This window comes from Acomys minous (genome assembly GCF_964271855.1).
Source record: "Acomys minous genome assembly, chromosome: 13".
Lineage (NCBI taxonomy): Eukaryota > Metazoa > Chordata > Mammalia > Rodentia > Muridae > Acomys > Acomys minous.
Window position 1 is genome coordinate 50,864,697 of NC_140495.1, and position 18,341 is coordinate 50,883,037.

The window sequence follows — 18,341 nt, forward strand, 5'->3', positions numbered from 1 at the left end:
GCTAGGCGGTTCTGTACAGTCACACTTAACGGGAATACCATATATGAACTAAAAGCTAGTTGTCTATCTAAAGCCCATTAACTCCTTTTAAGTTAAGAGCAGAGGGGTGTGGGTGGGCTAACAACTTTAAGAAATAATTCTGAACTCTGTACATTAGTCCCCACCCTCCAACCCCCACCACCCGATTTAACAAACATTTAGATACCAAACTCAGAGCCTGAGCAGAGAGACAAGCAAGCCCCTTTTTAGAGAAGAGAGTTCCTGACTTGCCGTGACTATAAGGGAAGGAGATCCCTGACTCCAGGCCAGGCACGCAGTCTGAGGCTTGCCCAGGGTGTGCTGCATCCTCGGGCCAGGTCTTCCTCAGTTTGAATGAAGGAGCTATAACCCCTTGCTCAGTCCCATTCTCATCGGCATCTGACACTTCCAGCAGCCTTGTGACAGGAAAGCCCCAAGGCAGTCAGTTCCACAAACCAGCCCTGAATGTTCCCCAGCCTCATAAGTGTCATGGAGTCATGTGAAGTGCACACAAAGCCACTGAAAGTCACATACTCTCTAACTAGTACTAGTGTCTAAGAAAACACCAGGCAGAGCCAGGTGGGATGGCCTGTGCCTTTAATGCCAGCACTCGGGAGGCAAAAGCAGACACATTTCTATGAGTTCAAGACCAACCTTATCTACTCAACTGACCTGGGCTGCATAGAAAGACTTGGTCTCAAATAATAAATAAATAAGACAAATAACACCAGGAATCTAGCTAGACACAGTGACACATACCTGCAATCTCAGGACCTGTGAAAATTACCTGAGACAGAGTTTAAACTGAACTGTGTTTTAGTAAATCAGTGAGACCCTTCTTAAAACAAAGTCTCTCCCCCTACCCCGTGTGTGTGTGTGTGTGTGTGTGTGTGTGTGTGTGTGTGTGTGTGTGTGTTGTATATATGTGTGCATGATATCTGCAGATCAAAATGGACATCAACTACAACAGAAACACGAATTAACACCACTGAACTTGCATTAGTTATTTTAATTCACAAATACAGTATCTTAAGTTATATTTATATAAGTGACCTATGTCATTTTGGAGACACAGAGGATTAGTTGTTCCCTGACAGCACATGCAAATGATATTACTACTGGGGATAATAAGAAACAAGCTACAGGCCTTAACAAAGACCTTGAAGACACTCAAGAGAATGGCCAAACACTCTTCTCCTTCCTAAGGGGGGAAGGGTGGGAAGAAAAGACTGCTCTAGAATTTCAGATCAGGCCTTTCATCCCCAGCACTTGGGAGGCAGAGGCAGGCAGATCTCTGTGAGTGCCAGGCCAGCCTGGCCTACAAAGAGAGTCCAGGACAGGACAGTCAAGGCTACACAGAGAAACCCTGTCTGGCAGGGTAGGAGAGGGAATTTCAGATTAGAAAGACAATGGAGAAAAAGACTGTCTTCACGATGTTCCCAGGCCAGGATCTGAGTCTATTCCTGCCCAAAACACACTCAAAGCCTGCCAGAGCACTGGGGCAGGGGACGACCATGGCTCAGCAGGCTGGGTTGGGAAGGAAGCCAGAGCATGCAGGGGCAGACCAACACATCACATAGCCCACCAGCTCTCTATCTGAGGCACTTGGCATCAGCACCAGATTTGGACCCCAAAGTTGCAGAGCCAATTCAGGCCACTGCCCATCTACTTCAACCAGGGGATCTGCCTGAGAGCTGTAAAGCTCTCCTCAAGCATAGTCACTGGATAAGCTTGAAAACTAACGATTTGCTAGGAGTTTCTGACATACTTGAAGACTGCCTACACGGGGTGTGAGTGTCCCTCCCTCGTTTGAACAAAACTTTCTGACAGACTTAGCATTTCAGAGTGCTGTCTCCCTTCTTCGACCTACCCCTTCCACAGTGGGTCTTGGAGCTGTTATTCATTTCTGACTCTACTGCAAACCTGAAACTACCAAACTGAGAAGTGAAGCTATCGGGAAAAAACAGACACAGGAGCATAAAAAGGGAGCCAGTCCAGTGTGGCAGAAACTGCAGGGGGAGGGGGGAGGGGGAGGGAGCAGGGGGGAGAGGACTTACTTAGGGTTTCTGTTGCTGAAAAAACAAAAACAAAAACACCATGACCAAAGAGAAGGTTGGGAGGAACGGGTTTATTTGGTTTACACTTCCTTATGACTGTTCATCATCAAAAGAAGTCAGGACAGGAACTCAAACAAGGAAGGAACCTAGAAGCAGAAACTGAGGCAGAGGCCATGGAGGGTGCTGCTTACTGGCTTGCTCCCCATGGTTTGCTCAGCCTGCTTTCTTAAGAACCCAGGACCACCAGGCCTGGGATGGCACCATCTACAATAGGCTGGGGCCTCCCTCCCCCCCATCAATCACTAATTAGGAAAATGCCTTACAGTCCAATCTTATGGAGTCATTTTCTCAATCGAGGTTCCCTCCTTTCAGGTAACTCTAGTTCGGGTGTCAAGTTGACATAAGACTAGCCAGCACAGGCTGTAAGAATAAAAGTTCTGGCATGGAGCTTCCAGACCCAGTGCATCCAGCAGTGCAGGTCCTCCACACAGGCAAACATACGGGAAGGGCTCAGATGCCAACCCATAGCAGAGGCCTCAATGTCCCAGACAGATCAGAATCACCTGGGGAACTCCTTCAATAGAAGATTCCAGACTAATCTGTCTCAGAATGAGTCATTAAGTCCAAAGCAGGCCCCAAGAATTTACATTTCTCCATATCCAGAAATCACATTCTAGAAATATATTAAAACACCACCCTATCACCTCCTCCAGCACAGTGCCAAGGAGGCATGCTGTTATGTCATCTTTGGCCACTGAAATCATCCTCCTGCAGGCTGGACAGGTCATCATCCTTGAAGAGTCCCAGGCAGCTACTATAGATACAACCACTCCAGGTGGAAGAGCTAAACTCTCAGCTCCAAAAAATCGCTTTTCCCAAAGGCCAAGGACAGAAAGAAGGAAAAATGAAACATTAGAAAAAACAGTACCTAGCTGCAAACCACGCTGTGATATTTAAACTATCAACTCGACACACTCTAAAACAGGTAGAGAGAGTCCCAATGAGGAACTGCCTCGACAGTCTGGTCTATAAGCAAGTCTGTGGGAGATTTTTCTCCGTTGGGTTAAGCCCTGACTGTGGGTAGCCCTGTTTCATGCTGGGCCCTGGACTGCAGTAATGAGCTGCCCAGTAGGGACTCATGCACTGGTTCTCTGCTCTTAACTGCGGGTGTGACTAGCTGCTTCAAGTTCCAGCCTTGACTCTCCCAAAATGTAGAATTATAACTTCGAATTATGAGCTAAAATTCACATCCCCTCTCTCCAAAGTTGTTTTCGGTCAGGTTATTTTAGCACAGCAACAAAAGTGAAGTAGGGCGGTACCCATGTTATGAAGAGACCGGAGCTTCACCTCTCTTCTCACAATCCCAAACTTATCACAAAGAGACTAAGAAATCCTCAAAATACCTGCCCAAAGCCCTTGGAACTGCCCAGGTAATTAAGCCTGGGAAGCTATGCCAGACCACTGACACTATGATGGCAGGATTAAAAGCAATGTGGGGTTCTGTGACAGAGCAGACATTAGGTACTAATTATACAAATCTAAACATAGAGCAGGCTTTTCTAACATTGTGTATCAACACTGATCAGTAAATGCCCGACAATAAAGTGAGGAAAAGCGGTGCTGACAGTATTTTAAAATGTGCAGATGGGTGTGGTGATACACGCCTGTAATTCAAGCCCACAGGGCTAGCTAGCATGAAGATCTCATGTTCAAACCTGGGCTATATCACAGCAAATTCACAGCTAGCTTGTGTCATATAGGGAGATCCTTAGAGTGTGAGGGACATGCTAACAGCAATTATAAAATACACACATATGCATAAAGAAGCATGGTGGACTTTGGACAGGAACAAACCATACCTTGATAAAGCTGGTGAATCACAGTACTCAAGAAAATAAATGGCCTGGGGACCCTGCTCAGAACAAGAGCATTTGCCCATCAAGACCAAGGCCCTGGGCAACAGGTTCTGAGTTTAACACCGATTTTTCTAATTAAAAAGAAGGAAGGAAGGGGGGAGGGAGAGAGGGAAAAGAAAAAACATTCTAGCTTAGCTTAATACAATAGAATGAGGTTTTACATTACTGAAATCCAACAGAACACATTGTGTATACCTGAATACATAAAATGGTAAATAGACTGAGTAAACTTGAAACTTTCAATGGCACTAAACAAGTCTCTCCTTCTCAAGGCCCAAGACCAGGAAGCCAAGCATTGTTTTACCTTTAAACCCATCACAGACCTCCTACCTCCAAATTAAACTCTGTTTAGTCTCAAATTAAGGTCAAGAGAAACACGAAACCTTAACTACAGTCTATCATTAATTATTATATTTCACAAGAAACTTTTTACAATAACACATGCCAACCAAAGCCAAAGGAGATGGAGGTCACTTCAGCATGAATTAGTCATCAGTTATCACAATCTGACTTACATTGGAAGGCAACACTGCTTTGTTTTCCTATGCTAAACAAGGCTTAGAGATGGAAAACAGATTTAGAAAACACCTTTGTGATCTGGGCAGTGTGAAACGCTGCACTTACAAATACAAAAGAAAGCACTCAAGAGGCCCTGGGTGCAACCCTTGTGCAAAAAGAAACACCACACTAAGGTAAGAAACAGTTTTAAGTTCCAGATTAAGTACTTTCCAAATTAGACCTAGGAGAAAAAAAAAACAAGACCTTGCAACCGCTGGACAGGACTAACCTGCAACATCCACTACTCCACTTGACCGAATAAGCCTTCTCTTAATTAAAAGATGAGGGCATGAGCTGGCTGTGGTGGCCCATGCCTTTAGTTACAGCACTCAGGAGACAAAGGCAGGAGGAGCTCTTTTAAATTCCAGACCAGCCTACATAGTAAGTTCCAGGCCAGCCAAGGCTACATAGTGAGACCCTGTCTCAAAACACCATAAATAAAAACAAAAAACAAACAGAAAAGTAAGGTAATGTATTTATACCATTATCATCTAGAACAGAAAATAAGTTATATGTATGTTCCCTGAATGCAATTATTAAAAACAGGAATAAGCAGTTTTACTGATTTTTTTTTTAAGTAATAAGCAACAGATGAGTAGAGTTTACATTATATGAACAGAACAGATTTAGCTGACCCCAAAACAAGAGCCTACTGTGTACAAACAAGTGGTCTGACTTTGATCAGGGCTGTTGAAATAGCTGCATGAGAGAGAATGAAGGCAGTGGGGCAACCAACCGCACCCACAACTACACCAGAGAACAACTCCACTCAAGTGACCATACTAGACTCCATTTCCAAGGAATTTGGGGAAGATTTATCCTTCTCCAAATATAAAAATACATTTCTGTTGGTGCAAGTGAGGGTAGGGGAGACTTTTCTATGCTGTCACCTCCCACACACTGGTGAAATGTTGATTTTAATTGTTCTAAGGACCAGAGATGAGTGTGGACTTGTAAAAAATTCTCTAGGCTATTTTACAGGCTCTCTAAGGGTAGGGCGTTGTCTGGCTCCCACAGCCCTGGCACAGAGGTGGTGTCAATAAATAATGAACATAATTATTCAAAACACAACCCTAACAGCAGTCCATCACACAGGTGCAAACAGGAAGACTAGCACAGTTTTCTCACCTCCTCACTCACCCATTTCAAGCCCTAACCACAGCCCAGGATCTATACAAGCAGCAGGCCCTATATCTGCCCTTAAATAACTGATTCACGCTGCTGAAAGGAACAGTTCTACCAATCAAGGACTACACCATTCTAACTGTAAGAGGGATCAAGGAACACTGTGGCAACCTCTTTCACAAAACACAGGACAAATATCAAGAAGGTAAAAAGCAACTCTGTAACTAGCCAAATCCGTAACAAAAGATCTCTACTCCAGGTATAAATCAAGATTTTAGACATTCAATTTTTGATGCACCCATTAATCAAGTTCAGAATGATATAATTTAATACAGCTCAAATTATAATGGAAAGCCAAGACATGCCCACCTAAGGTAGATGCTTACAGGAGGGAGGAGACAAGCCATGGCGGAGTGCAGGACATGCAGCTTTCAGAGGGCTCCTCACAGTGCAGCGCTCTATTCAGAGAGCCCTTCACAGCTGGGAACCCATGGACCAGTTTAGGTACTTTCTTCATCTACAAAACATCCAACTCACAACAGAGGACTCCTTCCATCCACACTGGAAGTAGAAATGGCACCGACTAGCCCACAAGCAACAGCAAACAAACAAAAAAAAGTTGTTCAGCCCCATGCAAATTCTGCAGTCCCCAGTGTCCCCAAGAGTTACCATTTCCAGAGGATCCTCAGGTTGAAATTTCACCATGTTGCTACAGGATTTATCGTAGTAGCAGCAGAACAGGAAGAACGGTGATAAGAAACTCAGTCAAAAGAGGAAGAGGACAAGGACAGGAAATAATTGACACAAAGCAGACAGCTATGAAGACAAGGCAACTCCAAGTGGCAAGCCTCCTCCACATTTCTGGGGGGGGGGTTGTTTGTTTGTTTGTTTTCTGCTTGATCAAAAAAAGAGCCTGTTTACAAAGAGGAAAAAAGTTTCAGACAGTCATCATATCCTAGGCTAGCTAATCAGTAGTTCTGTAGACGCTGGGAGTCAGCAACTAACAGCCAAATTAGAATTTTCCCTTTCCTTTTCCTTCCTAAGGTCTAATTTGTGGTATTTGTGTTCTCTCCTTTGAAGGTCGTAAGGACCATACAAAGCAGACATCAAAGATTCAAATACTAACGCATGCACCCAGCTCAAAACTTACCAGGCTGAGCCCTCAAGACCATGAGCTTTGGTAGTAACACAACACATCTCCTGGGATAATTCTCAGTGTAAAGTTTCTAAGACAACATGTCTTTTGAATATCCATTGCTTAAGCAACTGATAAAGGGCCCTCCATCACTCCCACATCAGTGGGCATTCTGAGAGCAATGGACTTCATTTACACCTCAGCCAGGTGTCACGATGCAATTAGCAACTCTTCCTAGGACGGTGGTACAAGTAAGCTGACAGGACCTAGATAAGCACACTGACAAACTTCAACATTACTCCAGACACCCCCCCCCAAAAAAAGTCAATTAACAGAAGTGTCTCCTTTACATATTGAACAATATACATGTGCAAATGGTGTTCAAACAGGTATTATTTTCACTATGTTAATTAAAATGGAGGAATGAAACTGGTCTCCTAAAAGCAACTGTGAGATCCACTGTCACTAACTTTGAAAACACGTAAGCGGAGAAAACAGCATCACACTCCTCAAGGCTAATCAACTGTGGGCATTCTAAGCCAGTTAATTCTTAGCTGTGGGGACAAGTCTATGCATTTCGGAAGTTAAAACCTCAGCCTGTACCCGCCATCCTCCTGAAGCACCCCTAAGCATGGCAAGTGACCCCAGACAATACCACATGTCAGCATGGGAAAGCTGTTCAGCTGAGACTCAGTGAATTTTATAGACATGGGTGGAGGATGTCCAAGCTTCCACGCTTTGAAAACCTTGAAAAAAGCAATTTTAGACTTGGAAAAGTGAACTGCCTCTATTCCTCAATCCAAATCTAATAGCAAATCAAATCTCCAAATGAATAGGAAGCCATACATGTACTGATAATATGCAGTACGTTAAAAGACATATTTTCTCCCCTAGGCATGAACCCTGACACTCACTAGTCATCTTCACGAGAAGAGAATCCACTTCTACAGGGGACAGACTCGGCTTTGCTTTGGATGACTGAGTTTATCAGGTACAAGGCAATCAAGTCTGAAAAGAACACCAAGACTCTTGACCCACAGGCAGCTCCTCAAACACTCTCCAGTTCTGCCCAGGCAAAGCAGACAACTGATCAGAAGGGAAAAGAGTCTATTCTAAAGCCAAGCAAGGTAGATCCTAGGGAGACTGTGAACAAGGACATAAAGAGTAGTGTGTGAGCCCAGGTGAACAGACTACATAGAAAAGCCCAGTGGCTGAACAGAGGATCACACAAGAGTGATGAAAGGAAACTCAAGGCACAGAAAGGGGAAATGAATAGACAGGAAAAAAAAAAAAAAACCCAACTTACAACCTATCCTGCCAGATTCTGCTAAGTTTGTTTCTTTAAATTTACTATTCACCCATTCCAAGATTCTGGAAACTTTCTAACATAACTCTCTGAATCCTTTACTTCTTGGTGAAGAAAAAAACAAAAAACAAAACAAAACAAAAATTTATTTTTTTTTCTAACTTAAAAAACACTGAAGTAGCCTGTGGTTTTTATGTTAACATCAAGCTGGCTTCCATCACACATAGTAATAAAAACAATTCATTATCAGTTCTGACTGGCCCTCCTCACACACACAAGTTTATAAAATGATTAGCCATAAAATGGACACAGCTGAGGTAGGAAAGCAAGGAAAGACAGCAAATGCTTCTGCAGCCAGGCTCTTAGGTGATATAATTAAAATATTTGTTGACTTACAGACATCCCTAAATACTCAGTCAAAATTCATACATTACTAAAGTTGAGCCACATCCTTGAAGGAATTCAATTGAGACATGGACAGACTATCATTTCCTGGCTCATGAAAAGGGCTTCCCAAGACTCTGGTAACCCCAAACACCAAAGGCCAAGTTTGGGAAGGTCTGGTGCACCCACGCCCCTGGAATGGCAGCCAGTGCCACAGTTCTCATGGGGACTCTAAGCAGCGGATTCCAAGAATGCAGACTAAGAGGTAACCCAGCCCTCTATGACTAGAAAAGATGTCAAAGCCAACTTGGAAATCCTCAAGACCTTCATGTCAAGTGGGCACAGAGGAACACTTAGAACAAGTGGAACCTTCCATAGCTACCTCTCCAAGGCCACTGGAGCAGTTTTAATTATTCATTGAGTCCTTCCAAAAGGTCCAAAGCCTCCTCACAATGTAGCTGATAAGAAGTTTCCAGAATGAATCTATATGCAAGCTCCACTCCCTAGTAATAATTTTCCTTTCCTTTCAACATTTCTCAAAACTTAACTATCGTGAAAATTTATGTTTTGTTTTATGTATTTGGGGCACAACATTACAAAGGGATGGTGGCCTGGCCTAGAGGGTGAGGTGGTCAGATCAGGAGTTCCAAACCAACCACTGAGCAGCAGCCAACCTGGTCCCCTTGCTTTTCTTTAAAAGATGAGGGCAGAAAAGTGCCATGCTCAGGTCCTGTGAGAATTCAGTGAGTTAGTGTCTGTGATGTGCTTAGAACAGTAATTACAATGTCTGGTCCACTGTGTGTGTGTGTGTGTGTGTGTGTGTGTGTGACCACTCAAAAATAGGATTTTAGCTTCTATACCTACATACAGATTAAGTTCTTAGCACTTGTCAGAAATACATAAAAACTTATTTTAGTAACAATTTAAATCTCTAGAATTAAAAACACATTTTAAAAGATTTGTAAGATGCACAAGGTACGTCGGTTATATATGTACTGACTTTTAATTCAATCACTTTTAATACAATGATTTTAATACCCTAAAATGTTTCAGTGTGACGTGCATTCCTTATACCACTTAGGCTGACTATTCAAAGAAACATGCAATCATGGCTGTACTATTTATCACTCAACCATTTCTGCAGTTATTACTACCAGGATCAGCTCTCTTCACCTCGAAGATGTGGGCAGAATAAAGCAGAAATCATGAGAAGTGTAGCCCCAAGTTCCCCAATATTGTAGCTGTGGGGCCACCCAAAATGCACCAAGAAAGAAAAGATATGTGCCATTAAATACATACGTGTGCTGGATTCTGAAGACTTTATCAAATAAAAAAAAAAGTCTAATCACACATTAATTATATTTTCTAATGATTATACACATAAATTAAGCTACTTTACATATACTGGGTAAAAAAAAATAACATGACAGTAGCATTTGTTTCTTTGTAGAACGTTTAAAGTTACATCTGGGACTGGCACTGGTGACTCACATGGCATTTTAAATGGGATGGCACTGCTCCTGACAAATGAAGGCTTCAAGTGGAATTTACAGGGAGACACTCTGCGTTAAAAGGCACACATTCACCCTGCTTTCTGCAGACAATCTCTCTTCCCATAAAGAAAAGGCAGGCTCCCGCTGCGTTGTATACAAAGCCACAGCTACAGAACAGCCCAGCAGTGTAGGGCTAGCCCAGAACAGCCCCAATGGATAGCCATGTCTAAGAGTGGTTCCTCAGGAGAGTTAGCATGTGGTTTCAGACAGCAGTAGCTTAGGGGAAAGGAAGGTTTGGAGAACCAAGTCAGTGTTGTGTACATCCACATCTGTAACACCAGGGACTTCAACCATCTTGGGACACGGAGCCTGGGACAGTGAGGAGTCACCAGTGCAAGAAGGTGGCCACAACTGAGCGTTAGGACACAGTGAGCAAACTGACTGGCAGGAGTTGTTAGAAACTGTTTTCATGTCAAAGTCAAAGGAAAAAAAGAATGGAGCAGAGTCAGTGAAAGCAATCTTTTGGAGGCAGAATTAATAGGGCCGATAACCAGATAGGGGACACAAGAGGGAATTCAAGGGTGATTTAGCTGAGGTCCAAAGAGGACAGTAGCCGCAGGGCAAGGCAGGCCAGGAGATGGTCCATGTTGGAGACACTGGAAGTTTTAGAAATAATTAGGAAAGATGACTGATTCATATGAATGAAAAAAATAAATAAATAAACAACAACAAAATAATGAAACAACAAAAGAACCATGGTCTAGCAGACCTATATGGATGGAGAGTGGCTATAGGTTAGCCCCCACCTTCCACTGTGGTCACCTGGAACAACAGACTAGCCCTGGCCATAAGCACACACAGCACAAGGAATGTCTCACCGTGCACTCACTGGCTCGCAGGTCCATAGCACTGTCACATATCATCAAATGCATTCCTTCTCAGGCAAAACCTACCATATTCTCCGCTGTATTTATTAAAGTTCTCATAGATAAAAAACACAAGCAAAACACAGCGAGTACCCACAGCTATACCACACAGTAAGAGCAAGTGTCCATAATAGACTGAGTCAGGCCTTTCTCTCTTCTTAAAACCTCCCAGGCCAGGGCCAAAGCTTCTTACCTGCCATGCGATTTGAGGGCTAGACTTAATGAGCTGGCATTCTCTTTTTACTTCTCACTAGTCTGAACCCAACCCTGGCAGTTGTCCTCCAAGAAAGATAAAGATTCCAGATCTGTGTGGTGAAAGCAACTGCATGTCCTAAAATCAGTGGCTTGAGAACACAAGAGTTACACTGTAGCAGATGGAATTTTAGGCCCAGATTCTTACACTGAAGCCCTAACTAACCTCCAAATAACGATACAATCCTCTATCAGTATCACAGAAGGCTGATTCCAGAACTGCTGAGATGCCCAAATCCTCAGATTTTCACATCACTTCTATAACATCACACAACCTTTGCATATCGCCTATGTACTTCATCCCATATATTCTAAATCAATCTAGATTATGCAGAGGTTCAGTATATCAGTGGTATGGAAACTTTATCAACAAATACATTTCTTTAAAAACTATATATTTAGTACAGATAAAAGTTTTGCAATTGGTCAAAACCATAGCCACGGAAGGCCAAATGTATCTGGACACAGAACATTAAAGAGGATAGCTGGAGCTGGGAGTGTTTGTGCACATCTCTAATCCCAGGACTTGGAAGGAGGGCCAGGCAGATCTCTGGGAGTTTGGGGTGTCAGCATGGTCTACACAGAAAGCTCCAGGACAGCCAGAAACTCATAGTGAGGCCTCTGTCTCCAAAATAAGCAATATTCTCATATCAGGGTTCGGGAGATGCTTATTGGTTAAAGGCTCAGACTGCTCTTACAGAGTTTGGTTCCCAACACCCATGTCAGGCAGCTCAGAACTGACTCTAAGTCCAACTTCAGGGGACCCAACACACTCTCTCACCCCTGCAGGCGCTGACACTCACATGCTCGTTGACACACACACTCACACACACACACACACACACACACACACAGCATAAAAATTTTTTAAAATAATTGTGAAGTGGGAGAAGGTAACAGTTAAAGGACTGTTATAAGAAGGAAGCCCTTATCTAATAGATCTGCTACCCTCCTAAAGGCAGAAGCACAGCAGTGATAGACCCGACTCGTGCATATAGCAAAACAACAACAACAACAACAACAAAAGGTGCTGTTAAGACAAGAAGGCCAGCAGGAAGAGCACTCCTTACCAGACACCTCATCTGCAGCATCCCACTACAAAAGACAAAGCAGACCAAAACATACACTAAGCCTGAACACTCTGGACACAAGGAGTCTTTCCAGGCAACTCTGAAAAGTGAGGCAAGGACACAAAGTCACTGTCTTATCTCCTGTCTGCCTCCACACAAATGGCTCTTCTTCCAAAAGGCCCCAACATGTGAACTGCCCCCAACCACATCTGTACACACCTGCCACACAGCCCAATACACATCCGTGGGAGGGCCCAGTCAATTGCGGGCAGTGCCATCTCTGGGCTGTCCTGGGTTCTAGAAGGAAGCAGGCTGAGGAAGCCAGTGAGCAGCACCCCTGCACGGCCTCTGCATCAGCTCCTGCATCCAGGTTCCTGCCCTGCTTGAGTTCCTGTCCTGACTTCCTTTGATGATGAACAGTGGTACAGAAGTGCAAACCGAATAAATAAAGAAACCCTCCCCTCCCCAACTCATTTCTGGACATGGTGTTTCATCACAGCCTTAGAAACTACGATTGAGACAACGCCCAAGAGCTATGACAATGCTCTGGAACTCAGTGACTCTATAGCCTCATCTGCTGCCTTCTGATAGGTGACAGGACACTGAGGGACAAGACTTCAACTTAAGTACACAATCGACAACCCCGGCATTGTCCTTGATCCCAGTCTTCTCACACAGACGTGAGCCAGACCCAAATGCCATTCTATACAGAACACTAAGTACTTTGTATACTATAAATTACATTAATATCTTACTCTATTCACATCATGTGGTAGTTTAAGTCTTCCTTAACAACGAGCCAATGTATCTATTTCCCCAAACTGTCTTAAAAGAAGAAATTTGCAATACAGGTTGAGTACCCCTTGTCCAACAGGCTTGGGGCCAGGAGTGTGTCAGCCTTTGAGTTATGTGCAGTATTCCACCCTCAACTGGAAGTCCTGGACAAGTTATATGTTTATCTTGCTGATAAATTAGCTATTTACTATCAACCCAATCTACAATCTGCATTTGTTACACACTTGAAGGAAATAACACTCAAGTCAAAACAAGATATTCATGTGTCTCACAGATATTTTATACGTGCACCCTGAGTGTAACCTCAGTACTTCTAGTCCACCTGAATGTGGACAATTTGTCACAAGGTCGGGGGTAGAATTTTCCATTTTATGGTATCATGTTGGTTCACAGGTACTCAGAAAGCCTTCAAATTGGGAACGCTTTCTAAAAAACTGTTAAACACGCTTATTAGGGAAATTTAAATTAAAACTACCTTGAGACTTCATCTCACCATAGTCAAAATGGCCAAGATCAACAAAAAAACCCCGCTGGTGAGGTTGTGGAAAAAGAGGAATGCTCATTCACTACTGGTGTAAATGCAAACTAGTACCACTTCTCTGGAAATCAGGATGGAGAATCCTCAAAACAAACAAACAAAAAACTACTAAAGATAAATCTAACAAATGATCCAGCTCCAGCACTCCTTGGCACATGCCCAAAGGACTGGACATCGTACTGCACAGATACCTGCTCAGCCCTGTTTACTGCCACCCTACTCACAATAGCAAGGAAACAGGAAACAACTAAACGTCCTTCAACAGATGAGCGGATAATGAAAAACGCGGTGCATATACCATGGGAGTCAGCTGTAAAGTAAAATGAAGTCATGAAATTTGCAGACCAGATTTTCAGATTAGGGATCTTCAACCTACAACTAAATTCTGAGTAAACCTGTACATTCTTTTCTTTAAAAATATCCCCAATACAGACAGAAGAAAAGGGAGTACTAACCAATAACTACTTCCTAGCAACATAACCAATCCTTTGGCGAGAGATGTCACGGCAGCCTAACACCAGCAGCCGCATCCACTGAAAAACACAACCACTAACCTGTAACCCCAGCATTCTGGAAGCTGCAGCACAGGGCTCCAGTTTGAGGGCAACACACAGTGAGACCAGTCTCCCAACAACAAAAGCCACTCAGCCAGCCCCCCACAGGGCTGTGAGGAGGGGTTTGTTTGGCTCCATGCAGTCACAGAACAGGTGCACAAATAGAACTATGTAAGACTGCATTCAGAACGCGCAACGGAGGATCAAAAGGAAGTTCATGGTTTTTCTTTTTTGTCTTTAGGTTTCACTCAAGGACTACAAACTGCCTGACAGGAGAATATACCAAGCAAAGGCCACTGTGTGAAAGTGCTAGGGACCAGACTACGTATTGGGGCGGTGGGGTTCTGAGCAGAGGCAAAGATCAGCAACACAGGCCAGAAATCAACAATGTGCTAGTAAGTGTGCTGTCAAACATGAACCATGGATCAAGTGGTATGCTCAACACGTTCCAGCCCACATCAGGTTAGGAAACAATGAAGACAACTAGGAAGAAGCTCACAGCTGTCAAAAGGAAATCACCAAGAAAGTTCCGAAGACGGTGAGAAATAAGAGAGAAACGGCCACTCAAAAATTTGAAACTTAAGACACGCATGGAAGCTGGGAAAGGACTAGAAGGCTCTTGGGCTACTCCCATGCAGGTCCCAATCAGAGACTGGGGAATACCACTGTGACCCTAACATGGCACTAAAGAACTTTTCACTGTCAGGGCCAGGAGGCCTGAGAGTCTCAGGCAGAAGTGTACTCCAGGGGGGCAGGATGGGAGGTGAGGTGGGAATAGGGGTGATCGCCTAAGAAAGGCTTTACCTTCATGTTCTCTCCAACTTGTCTCAAGTGAATTGCTGAAAAATAAAAAGTATTTTTAAAAATTCACTACTCTGATGGCCTAAAGAAAGGAATTATTTTCACCATGGCTGCATACTTTTGATAGCCTGCTTTAAAAAGCAGCTTTGACCTCCTTCTGAGCTATCTTCACTTAGGCACTTGACAGCACAAACAGCATCCTTCCCCCCCTCCCCCACTTCTGACCTTTGGAAACACCCTGAGAAATGCTTCCAGCACTCATTTTTAGGAAAGAGACACAATTTCGAAGCACAAGGTGACAGCCCCCTGGATGGGAAAACTGATTTCCTCACTCTCTGAGGGAGCTTCCCAGTTCCTCTGTAAGAAAAGTTAGCTCACAACCCACTCTGCACATGCGATGAGCAATCGTGAATTCTTCAGTCATTAAGCCTCATTCTGAACATCAGAAAATCATTGCCATAAGCCACGTCAGCCCCAACATACACTGCAAGCCAGTCAGTTAGAAGCTTGTGTGCCCCACAGAGCAACCCCGCCTGGAATTGCCAGGGCAAATTAAGCTAATGCAAGTGATCAAATAAAGAACTCCAGGTCCTGTGCAATCAGGGAGTTTCCGGTTGTTTTCAAGGGGTCATCAGTCGGCTCCAGCAAGGAAAATGTGGGGAGATTTAACAAGGATGAAAGCACATTTCTCAAACACCTGGGAGTTGCTGTTTGTTGGAAATGTTCAGTACCCCACTGTACATGACAGAGGTCAGGAATATGACAGGGTCAAACAGAAAGGGAGGAAGAAGACTGAGGAAAGTCGGTGTAGGGAAAGCAAAACTCAAAGTCTGGAAATGGAATACAGGGAACTGGAAACCACCTTTTATGATAAGCTCTACCCACTTTAAAGAGGTCAGTCTCTCCACAGGTGGGCAAATCAGCTATCAAGTAGCCAGAGCTCGTATAGCAATTCCCAGCTCTGGGAGACCGGGCTCTGTTCCAGCACTTCTGAAAAGCTGAGAGCAAGACAGGCAGCGAGCTGCAACTCCAAGCTTTACAGCCGCTCAAAGTTCTCAATTCCAGCTTCAGAACACTTTCTTCAATCAAAACTACACTAACCTACCAGGAGGCAAGAAAGTTTAAGGTAGGATGGTCCCTTGAGTTCACTCAGGAAAGACCCGAAGGCCTAAACCTTAACTGTCCAAAGTGCAGTTTCTCCCATGTATCCACTGGCTACCTTCACTACAGAAACCAGAGACATGCATGAAAGTCCTGTTTCGAAGTCTATATCTTACTTACACTTGAAACGTGAACGGAGGGAGTGCCCACAAGCACAGTTCAGATGTTTTGATAACGTAGTGACCTTTAGACTAGAAAAGCACTGTTGATAACTATACCAACAGCCCAGGCTTGAAACACACTCAAAATTATTTTCATTCCTCCTCAAAAATCCCTGCAGAAAATTAGTCTCCAAGGGAGGGTACCAGCAAGCCACGCCCACTGGGCTGTTTCATTTGGGGTCAAACAAGGTGCAGGCCTGTGCACCACCTCTAGCCCAAATGCAGACCTGTTCATCCCATATAATGATGCAAACTTGGCAAAATTAGCCTTAAACCTGTCAGCAAAATATGGAGGACACTGCCGACCTGAATGGGCTAAAGTGGCAGAGCCCACTCCACTTGCCGCCCAGCTGATCCCTGAGCTGTTCACAATACTACTGTAAGTCAGGTCAGCTATCCATTAACCATCACCCGCGCACACCTTCCAGGAGAATCGTTATTGTGTATAAATTACAGCGTTTTGCAAATCAAACCCTTGCACACAATGCCAAGCTAACAGTGCTCAAAAGGGAGGTGCCGTCGGGGGCATTAAAAGTCACACACCAAATTCTTGTAGAACCACTTGCTTAAATCGCCCTGAATAAACCGAGGGGGACAGAGCAAGTGGGAGAAACTTTAGCTCAGGAGGTTTAAGTCTTGGAAATACAGGGCAGGACGCAGGAATTGGAACCAGGCACAAAAGCGCCCTGTGCCGAGGCAAGGACCTCCTTTATGGAACGTGACAGCAGCTTTGTGCGGGATCACGAACAGTTCTAAATACAGTAAGTTCTCCCCGGCCTCCATAGTCTCCCCCTTCCTAGCGCTGGGTTCCTCAGATCCCAGGCTATTCTTCCCAGGCACGCGTGCCCTGCGACCCGGCCACCGCTCGGTCCCACGCCCGCCCGCAGGCCAGGGCTGCTTATGTTCCCGAGGGCTTTCGATCCTAGGTCCCCGGCGTCCGCCCGAGAAAGGCGCCCCACCCCCACGCCAGCCCCGGGCTGTGGAAGGCGAAAGCTCGCAGGAAGGTGTGTATCCGAGGCGCGGGTGCCCGGGGACGCCCAGGCCGCGGCGGGGCCGAGGGCACCGGCGGGGCGCGCAGGGGGACGCGTTCCCTGGCCCTTCCCGGGCGAGCCGGCCCGCCCGCTCCTCTCTCTCTCAACTCTGCTGACCCGCCCAAGTTTGCAGCCCCCGCTGTCGCCTTACCTCGCTGCACATCGCACGCCGAGGCCGGAGGGCAACGGTGCGGGTCCCGGGGCGGAGGCTGCGCTGCGCCCGCCCAGATGCCGCTCTTTGTCTGCACCGCTCTCTCCTCCCGCCGCCGAGCGGACGCTATCGGACCCGGCGGACCTCGCCGGCCCGGGAGCCCCGAGCCTGCCCGCCGCCGAGCCCTCCCCGCTGCCGCCGCCGCTGCCGCCGCTGCCGTCGCCGCCGCCTACTCGGCCGCGCGCCCCGGCCTGCGATCCGCGGCGGCGACCCTCCCGCGCAGCGCCCGCCTCCGCGCGCTCCCCGCCCGCGCTCCTCCCCGGCTGCCGTGACGCCGCCCAGGGGCCGGCCCAGCCCGGCGCACGCTGGGCGGGGGACCCACCTGGGAGTCCCGGCCGGGCCTGGGGAAAGCGCCGCCTGGGGGCTTTAAACCGCAAGCTGCCCTAGATCGGAAGTGGGGGGGCTGGCGAGGAGAATGCGGTGCCGCTTCCAGCCCAAGAGACCGGGTGGTCTCTGCACTCGCCTGTGCGTTGGATTCTTACCGCGACCTTCCTACCCCCCCCCCCAAAGCATTCCCACGGCACTCTCAGCCAAACAGGCCTGGTGTCCGTCAGAAAAGTGACTTACATAAAAATGTCACTTCCTCCCAGTAATTGCTTGTGGGCATTTTCTTTATTTATTTGCCTTGCATCTATTTACTTTCCCATCCAGACACTTTTTACTCCATCCTCCCAGGCGGAATCACTTCCTAGGAGGAGGAGAGGAAACCCGACCTCCGCAGCCTTCCAAACCTCCAGGCCAGCTTTATAGAGCCCCGGAATTCTTTAGTACAGGAAAAGGCTGAGAAAGCTTTAGAAAGAGTCCTCGTTCAGCCAGCCTCCAGTAGTGGCTATCCTGCAAGCAAACTTA

General features: G+C 45.7%; 1 protein-coding gene across 2 annotated transcripts in view; it reads right to left on the reverse strand.

Annotated features, from left to right (window-relative positions):
* NCK2 (NCK adaptor protein 2) overlaps positions 1-17,672 on the reverse strand; it is a 137,508-nt gene extending 119,836 nt beyond the window's left edge. The window contains exon 1 of one of the 2 annotated variants that reach the window (XM_084751907.1): positions 17,433-17,672. The gene's annotated coding sequence lies outside the window, so the exon portion shown is untranslated. The remainder of the gene's footprint in view (positions 1-17,432) is intronic. The other variant, XM_084751905.1, reaches the window with a different exon arrangement.
* Between the last annotated feature and the right edge of the window lie 669 nt (positions 17,673-18,341).